Source organism: Gossypium hirsutum, chromosome D01, assembly GCF_007990345.1.
Source record: "Gossypium hirsutum isolate 1008001.06 chromosome D01, Gossypium_hirsutum_v2.1, whole genome shotgun sequence".
Taxonomy (NCBI): domain Eukaryota; kingdom Viridiplantae; phylum Streptophyta; class Magnoliopsida; order Malvales; family Malvaceae; genus Gossypium; species Gossypium hirsutum.
This window is the reverse complement of record NC_053437.1, coordinates 54,909,853-54,919,604: the sequence shown is the minus strand read 5'-3', so window position 1 is coordinate 54,919,604 and position 9,752 is coordinate 54,909,853. Positions and strand designations below refer to the sequence as shown.

At 35.2% G+C, this 9,752-nt stretch overlaps 1 non-coding gene and 1 pseudogene across 1 annotated transcript; both read right to left on the bottom strand.

Annotated features, from left to right (window-relative positions):
* Window positions 1-269: 269 nt before the first annotated feature.
* On the bottom strand, window positions 270-2,244 carry LOC107921559 (subtilisin-like protease SBT1.6; annotated as a pseudogene).
* A 6,402-nt stretch (window positions 2,245-8,646) lies between these two features.
* On the bottom strand, window positions 8,647-8,720 carry TRNAT-AGU (transfer RNA threonine (anticodon AGU)). The gene has a single exon. It is a non-coding gene; the product is annotated as a tRNA-Thr (tRNA).
* Window positions 8,721-9,752: the final 1,032 nt, after the last annotated feature.

The window sequence follows — 9,752 nt, the reverse complement described above, 5'->3', positions numbered from 1 at the left end:
GGCTGTTTTTTAGCTTTCCTATCCAAGCAGAAGGAAAAGAAAATAAAGAAAAGTGGCCCAATATTTATTTACTCTGTACTTTATCTATTACATAAAAACTTAGAGTTTTATTGAACTAGAAATCGCCTACTCTATAAGCATTATTTCATGGTACTGATGAAGGCAAACCCCAAGAAGGTTTTCATTTCAACACGTCTTATTAGACAATAGTTAGATGTATGACTCCAAATTGAATGTGGTCGACCCACCAATTTTGTTTCTTCACAATGCTAGCTAAAAGGTCCCCCTCCACTATGAAACATTATTGGCCACCATATTCTAGAACAAACTGCCGGAGACCGTGTAACTACTTGTACTAACTTAGGATTATAACCAATAGCACACAAGAAGCTTTTATAGTCATGGTTAGTAATGTCATAAATGAGTCTCGGATCCATTGCTCAATCGAGATTTAGATGCCCAGCACCAAAATCATAAGAAGTTAATAGCTTCCCGGTTGCTTCATCAATCATCGGCTGATTCTTATTATCAGTTATACTAGCAATAGTCATCATAGTAGATCGAATTGCGGCTAGACTCTAATCAGGGTGTACAGATTTCAGCAATGCTGCTGTACCACTAACATAAGGGCAAGCCATGGAGGTTCCTAAGAGGATGTTAAACTTTGTTTTCCTTTGATTAGAGTCTAAGCCAGTTGGGCCAACATCATCAGTCCAAGCAGCCAAAATGTTAACCCCATGAGCAATCAAATCTGGCTTGAGAATTTCAGGGTTTAACCCATTGGGTTCTCTAGCAAAAAGGAAGCCACAATTAGAGTTGGCTTGATGCTGATCATAGTACCCTTAACATCAATGGTAGCTGTCAAATTCGGGGACGATGAAACATATGATTTCACGGAATCTCCTTCGTCTGACCCGAGAGAACAAGCGGGTAAAAGAAGGGCACCGCCGACCAAACCTTCACCATTTGAAGCACCATTGGCAAGAATCATGCCGACACCACCAACTTCCTTCACAACCATGCCTTTAGCCACCTTTGGGTTACTCCCTCGATTATAGATTACAATTTTTCCCTTAACAACATTTGGATCAAGTGAATTCTCTATGCATAAAGAAGCTGAAAGTACTCCAGATTTCCAAGATAAACCAAAGGATACATCTTTCCTTTTAACTGCTCACTGGAGTACAACGAAACGCCGTTTAACCTCCGCCCATCATCGAGGATAACATTAGTGGGAGTTTCGGTCGATTGTTCCTACTCTAACAGTGACCAACCAGGGAGCAAGATTGGTAATGTACATTAAGTTAGGTCTATTGTTTCCAGTCAAGTATGAAACAAATACCACTCGCGAAACCACACCGTATACTCCGATTGCGATGGGTCAAGATAATATGGAGTGGATATTTCATCTCCTCCACCGATAGAAATTGAAATTACGTCGACGCCATTGTTGACAGCGGCATCGAAAGCGGCTAAAATGTCAGAGTCGAAACAACCTGAGCTTTTCTAGCATATCTTGTAAATTGCGTCTCACTTTTGGGGCTATGCCTTTCGCTATTTCGGTAGTGTAACCTCTCATGCTGGCCCAAAATGCATGTCTTCCAGCGGCCGTAGAGGCCATTTGGGTCCTGTGACCGTTAGCATCTATTGACGATATAAATTCGACTGTTTCGTTGATCCTATCGATTGGACCACCCTATCTCATCGCCGTTTCATGACCTTTAGAGAAGAATCTTGCTCCAATGAGTTTGCAATTACAGTTTTTAGCAATGAATCTAGCTCCAAGTTGGCAAACTCCCTTCCAATGGCAGGAATTGGTTCAAGATTCGTGTCTGCAAAGCTTCGCCTTTCGGGCCAGACTCCGGTGTCAAAAACTCCGGTTATAACGTCAAAACCATAATCAGAATCCGACCAAAGCCTGTGTTGGTTCTGCAGGCCAAGGAACTGAGGGGAGCGAGTGGTGTAAAGTTGTCAGCGGCGATCTTCGAAAACAGTAAGCACTGAAGGGTGGTTACTGAGGGAAGCAGCATGGGTTTCGGTGTCATAGGTATGGAGGATTCGAGTTGGCTCAGCAAACTCAGAAGTATGCCAATGATAATGTGTGGGGAAAATAAACGAAATTGATTGAGAACCTACACGAAAGATGAAGGTTTTAACGGTTTCATTAGTGGAAAATGATTTCAGAAAATTAGAGAAAAATAAAAGAACAAGCAAAGGAAGAAAACTGTAGAGTAAAGTAGCCATTGATAAAGAGTGAAGTGAAAGAGTGAAGTGAACTAAAGTGAGTTTTAGGATATGGGAGTGTTATAAGAGAGGGTATCTCATTATTATCTCTTATTATTTTCCCTTAATTTAAAAACTTTAATTAATCAACGACAAAAGAACCTCGTTTGACTGTTCAAATTTAACGGGTCTAACTCTACTCTAGTCCTTGTACTCTTTCAAGTTCAAGAATTTAAACCCTCGGCTTACCTTGTTTAAAAACCCAACCATTCAAAGCATAATATTTTCGGTTCTACAACAACAATTAAAAAATTGTAAAAGTTAAATGAAAGTTTTATAACTTAGTTTTTTTTACTCGATTTCTATTTTTATCAATTCTAAGTGATTCGTTTAGAGGTTAGTTTCAATTTCTTTATCCAAACTGACATATTAAACGATTTTCGATTCAATTACTTTGATCGGCTAATTTAATCAGGTTTGAATAGCAATACTTATTTGAAGAATTTTTATCTAACACATAAATGACAGAAGTTCAACCAAGGTTGTTCGGTCCAATTAGTTTTTTTAGAACCAAACAAATAGAAGACTAGGTTTTTAAAATTAAAAGTAAGAGATTAAATTATAAGAATTGAAGAGTACAGGGACTAAAGATAAGTTAAAACAAATAACAGAGAAGTGAGATTTTGTTTTCATTTTTGTAACCTTAATAATAAAAGAGTATGATTTGTAGGAAACGAATGGGGTAGCTGAGGGGTTATGATATTATAATGTGAAAAAGTAAGGCTAATTTACCAATAAAAGCTTTTTTTTTATAAATTTACCGAAATGGGCCCATTATTTTATTATTTACCAGAATGGGCCATTTTCTGGCAAATCGTGTCCACGTCAGCGCGATGTCAAGGGACGTGCCAGGAAATCGCGGCCACATCAGAGCGCTTTGCTGACGTGGCAACAAATCGCCCTCTCGTGGACGCGATTTGTTGCCACATCAGCAAAGCGCGCTGACGTGGTCGCGATTTCTTAACTTGTAGGTTTTTGGATTTTAGGGTTTAGGGTTTTAAGGTTTTTAGGATTTTTAAGGTTTTGGAGAAAAAAGTAAACAGATAAGTCGCGCCCACGTGTACGCGCTTCTTTATGAAAACATCTGCCCTTGAATCTACAAATGTTGATCATGCATTCACTGAAGTACTAACTCAAATACATCATGTGATCAGTCGAAAAGCACTCGAAGGAGGGAATGATCAAACAACATTGCCCAAGGGACAAACCATCAATGTCGGCTCTAGGGATGATGTTTCAGCTGTGAAGAAAGACGACTACTGTTCTGCATAATTGTTAGATAATTCCGAGTGTCCAAATTTGCTTCCTCATTAAGCACAAGCTTTCCTCACCGTGATCGTTCTCGAGATCTTTCGTTGAAGACGAAGAAATCACAGCATTCCAGGGATTTTCTTATAGTTTGTTCAGATAGATCTAGTTTTAGTATTTTAAATGATTTTCATTAGTTGTGGAGAATAAATTTTAAATTAGCTATTATAATGTTTTGTATTTTCAAAGGAGTATTTTATGTAATATAACAAATAAATAGGGATAATTTAGGTATTATAAATAATTTAAATAATTTAGTGCAACTATATACATGAAATTTCATTTGTTGCACTGTTCACGCGTTGGGCAAGTCGCGGCCATGTCAGCGCGCTTTGCTAACGTGGCAACAAATCGTGTCCACGAGCGCGTTGACGTGGTCGCGATTTCCTGGCACGTCCCCTGACATCGCGCTGACGTGGACGCGATTTGCCAGAAATGACCCATTCTGGTAAATAATAAATTACCCAGCCCATTTCGGTAATTTAAAAAAAAAGGCTTTTTTGATAAATTACCCACAAAATAATTCATCACCGTTGATCAGATGGATAATAATAGTAGTACTAGAAATATGTTAAAAAGGTGCAATTAATAAATTGTAAAATGAAGAGTTGAATAAAAATAGGAAGGTGCGTGTGAAATAAAGAATGAAAAGGAAACAGGTTTTATTCTGTACCCCAAAATAAACGACAAATATAGAAATTTAACACACCACTGTTCTGTAATCAACTGGTAGTTAAACGGTAACCATCGAGGGTAGAATATTATATTTAAATAGTAAAGCAGAAAATGAAAATATTGGTAATAATAATGAAAAAGCGCATTGATTGAATACACATTGTATGAAAGGCATACCAAACTGATGGGATGAAAAACAAATCAATATGCATAAAAATATCAACACATGAGCAGCAATGTGAATTTGAATTCCAATACCACTCATTTGTAACTAAACAATTTTCTTATTATCCCCGTACAATACTTATAATTCTTTTTCAATCCATAAATAGGAGGATAATTTACCTCAGCGCACTACAACCACGTCCTCTTGCATTTGCAACAATACTTATGCCAATCAAGCTAAGACTTAATCGACAAAAAGTAATAAATAAATTTAATAGTCTTCACTTGTGTGTAGACCTAGTTCAAATTCAAAGGTTCCCATCCAAAAAATGGGTTTGGGTAAAGTCTTGAGCAAGACTTTTTGGCCCGAATATATTATATTATAAAAAATTATATTTATTATATATATTAAATAATTATTATATATATTTATATTTATATTAAATTACCAACCCAATAACAATTAAACTCGTTATTCAAAACTTAAAAAAATACTTACCTAACTCAAAGTATACCATTTTTAAACTTATATTTATGACAACATTTTTTAATATAAATACATTTTAATTTTTTTTAATAATAGATATTTGAATATGCTTTATTTTTATAGATAACATACTTGAATTTAGATATTAGAATCCGTTAATGTCGATCGAGTCTTAGTTCGAATGGTATGTGCATTGTTGTCATTATAAGAGGGCGTGGGTTTAAGTGTGTTGAAGCACCTTATCCTCTTATTTATGAGTTGAGGAAGGTGTAACAGGCTGATTTTCAGTGGTGTCGAAAAAAGTGGTTCAAGACTACTAAATCCAATGAGTAAGCTCGTAAATTTTATTATTTAGTATTTACGAGTCAAATGTGATTTTAGGAAGATTTTTTTTGAATTAGTAATTTGTGTTTTATAAGGATTTATTAGGTTAAATGGTTTAGAAAATGAGGTATCGAGACCTCGATTTTATAAACCAAGCCATAAATATTTTTACAAATATTTATGAAGTGTCATTAAGGTAGTATTAAAGTTTCGTTAGAAAATTTTAACGTTTTGATAGTTGATTAATTAAAAAGGACTAAATTGAAAAAGATGCAAAATTTGCTAATTAAAGAAATAGTGATTAAATAGCCAAGTGGTAAATGAAGGAGGACTAAAAGGGTAAATAGACATATTTGGGAGGGCTGAGGCGGCATAAGTGTGAAAAAAATAATAAAATAAAGTGAATTAAGGGCAAAATGGTAAATTAGTTGAAATTAAAAAAAAAACAAATGACCAAATTGAATTCTAGACAATTCTTCATTAATTTTCAGTCCAAAAACGCCATAAGAGGACCTTTCAGCTGGTTTTTCATATTTTTTTTTCAAGCAAGTCCAATTCTTGCCCTTTTCATGAATTTTTTTTATGTTTTTGAGACTTTTACAATTAGGTCCAACTAACTATTTCATTAATTTTTGATTTTATTGGAAATTTAGAAAGTTACCATTGATGAATACTGGATTTTTTTGATGAAATAATATGAATTTAGAGCTTTAATTTTTTTGTATGATGATTTTACATAATAATTTTGATAGATATTGATTTTAGGACTAAATTGTGAAAAGATTAAATATTAGGGTTTGGTATTAAATTCTGTTTACCAAGGGTTGTATGATAGCCTAGAATATTTAGATAAATTGTCAATTGAGAAAAATCAGTTCATTTGATAGACTACTTAGTAAGGGACTAAATTACAAAAATTGTAAAAGTTAAGGTAATTGTGTAATTTTAAAAATTGAGGGTTATTAATTGTGAAGTGAATTAGAACTGAAATATACATTAATGAATGAATAATTTTATATTTCAGAAGCCCATAGATACTCGTGAAAAAAAGGAAATTAACAGAATAGTCCCTAAACTTCTACAAATATTACAATTTAACCCAGGTAAGTTCTTATGGTTAAATTTTAATACTTATATTGAATTGATGAATGATATTATGTATTTAGTATATTATTGAAAAATGGAATATTGTTAAATTATAAATTTGAAGTGAATATCCGGATTTAAATGGAACGCGGGATTAAGTACAATCGTTGTGTGGCGAACGATAGCAAAGGAAGAATTAACGGCAAATTACCCAAATAAACCAAAGTTCAGCATTTGTTGCGAACTTTCGTGTTTACTTTCCGTTTAGCTCTTACGAGCTTCTGTTTAACTCATATGAGTTTCCGTTCAGCTCTATTGAGCTTCTGTTTAACCCTTATGGGTTTCCGTTCAGCTCTTACGAGCTTCCATTCAACTCTTACGAGTTTCCGTTTAGCTCTCATGAGCTTCAGTTCAGCCTTCGGGCTTTTGAAAACGATGTACTCATATTCGTAAGCGATTCTCCAATTCAGTAAAACTTAGTAAGTGACATATGAATTTTATATTGGAAGACTTATGGTTATTATTGGTATTGATCTGAAATAAGTAAAATGATCAATTGATGTTGTGATGTGGCAGGAAGTGTACATTGAATGATTTACTTAATTGATTTGTTATAGTAGGTTTGGTAAGATTTACTTTTAACCATCGAACTTACTAAGCTTCATTACTTGTGTTATTTAATGTCCTTGTATATTATCGTGAGGTCGGGAGATCGGATCAGCACATCAAGTCACACTATTCAGCTCATTCCGATAGTTTTTGCAATGTACATTATGATTTATATGGCATATATAGGGTTGGATTGAATTGTATAAATGTTAATAATTACATTTTGTTTATATTTCAAATCAACTTATATATATATAGTTTTATCATGCTTGATATATGTATAGATGTGGCTAATTGATGGATAGTTTTTAAGCATGTTGACGAATGAGTTGGTAAAACATGGTTGATATAGGTAATCAAATGTATGAATTGATTAATGTATAGTTTAGAATGTTAGGATATATATGATTATATGACATTTTTAGAGCTAAGAATTGGTTGTATTGAAAGTTTTGTTATGGCCTATAAGTATGAAATTTGGTGTTTAGGTTGAAATAAAGAATGGGTGTGAAATATGGCCTTAAAATGGCCTAATTTCGTCCACACGAGTAGAGGCACGGGCGTATGTCTCAGTTGTGTGTGACACACGGCCTAGCACATGGGTGTGTGGTCTGGCCATGTGTCCCCTACATCCTTTAAATTGAGAAACAGAATGTCCAGGTATTTTCACACGACCTAGCACACGGGCGTGTGCCATGGCCGTGTAACCCCCGCACCTTAATTTCATATCACATGACCTAGCACACAGGCGTGTGGCTTGGCCGTGTGACCCAAGTCAGAGAGTTACACGGGTATGGACACGGGCTGGGACACGACTGTGTGCCTCACATCGAATGCCCACTCGGCCTAAGACACGGGCGTGTCTCTTGGCTGTGTGAGCTACACGGGCGTGTGTCCCCTGCACCTAAGAAAATTTTTGAAATTTTACGAAAAATTCTCTGAGTTTCCGGTTTAGTCCCTATTTATTTCTAACGCATATTTTGGGCCTCAATGGCTCATACAAAGGACAATATGAATGATTTATGAATAGTTTCTGTTATGTATGTTAAATGATATGAGATGTTTGTATTTGATCTAAAAAGTCCGGTAATACTCCGTAACCCTATTCTGGCGACGGATAAGGGTTAGGGGTGTTACAGAGAGGTTATAAATAATTCTAAATATTATGTCAAAAAGAGAAGATATAATTAAAACGTATAATGAAATTTAAAAAAAAATCCTATTTGATAACCTACATCACAAAAGGCAATTATGAAAAAGTTGAAGGGGCATAAGAGCTATAGGGACAAAAACAAAAGCATCTAATTTAATTTGGGAGACTTCAGTATTTTAACCAAAAGTGAAATGGATGGGAAACCCACAGACATCTTAGACTGTGCGCTTCCATTTTAGCTTACGAAATGGATTAATCGGCTATGTTTGCAAAAACATCTGACGGTTGATATCGAACGTAACACAATGCGGGTACAAACTGCGATCATTTCGCTGTATCTCAACCCACCGAATTAGTCAAAATGGACGGCATAGATACATCGAGGTTTGTGGCGTGGCGGACATGTGATCATTTCGATCATCAAGAAAATGGGTCCCACGCTGTCTGCTTGCTTTGGGCTAGATAATCTGTAGAGTGTCTGTTGTTGGCTTTCTTGCTGACTCAGCATTTGACACATTTTTTTTTGTTAAAAAAGAAGCGAAAAATTTTTAAGTCTTGCTCTCGTTGAGAGTCGAACTTAAGACCTCCCGCTTACTAAACGGGTGCTCTAACCAACTGAGCTACGAGAGCCTGACATTTAACTGTTTGAAATTTCTAAAAATATTTATTGCAAGCTAATCAGTGTGCATCAGTCATGGCGGCCATTTATTTCAACTGGAAATGAGGCGGAAAATGGGTCGAGTGTTGACGCTAAAAGGTGATATTTGTCTGTTGGAATGTCCACTGGGGCTACTGTTTTCAATGGGATTTTCTATTACATTGTACATGAATGTTTTTACACGAACTAACCTTGAAAACAGGATCTTGTACTTGTCTAAATACTAACGGTCCAACGCTAAGAAATTTAATGCCTTAAGGATTTTGTGGAGGAATAAAATAACATTACCCGATCTTTTCCTTCGTTTGAAATCTCAGTTTCATTGGATTTTGAATTTAGTTAAAATATAATGTAATTATTAAATACAGAAAAGCCTCGAACAATTCCCTTAATAATGTATATAATTTGTTTTCTACATTCTATTTAATTATATTGGAATGCATTTAATGCAGTTATAACTTATCAACAATTGTTTGCTATGAAATTAATTTTGTCCATTGAATTTTTATTTAATTGACATCATTATTATTACAATAATCTACAAATAATGTATTAAAATGCATTTAAGTACATAATATCTGGAAAGTCATAGTTGAGATTGAGATTGAGATTGAAATCCCTGGATGTTGAAAAGAACAACAATTTCGGCCCAAAATTTCTCATAGCTCAGCTTGATGGCGGAATCCTTAAGGCCCAAGGTGCTGTATAGTTTACATGATAAATCGCTTCTCATGGTTACAAGGAGTAAAGCTGGGGTTTTGGTCCAAAATGTTTTCACACTACTGTGAGTGACGATATGCCACCAACATTTGAAGACGCAGAGTAATGAAATTTGGCGAGAAGCTGTTGTAACTGAGTATAATGCTTTAATTTCTGACGGCACTTGGATGTTGGAACCACTGCCTCAAGGTCAGAAGCCAGCTGATTGCAAATGGCTTCCAAAGTAAAGCGAAATCCAGATGGGACGGTTGATTGTTGTAAGGCCCGGTTAGTCGCTAAGGGTA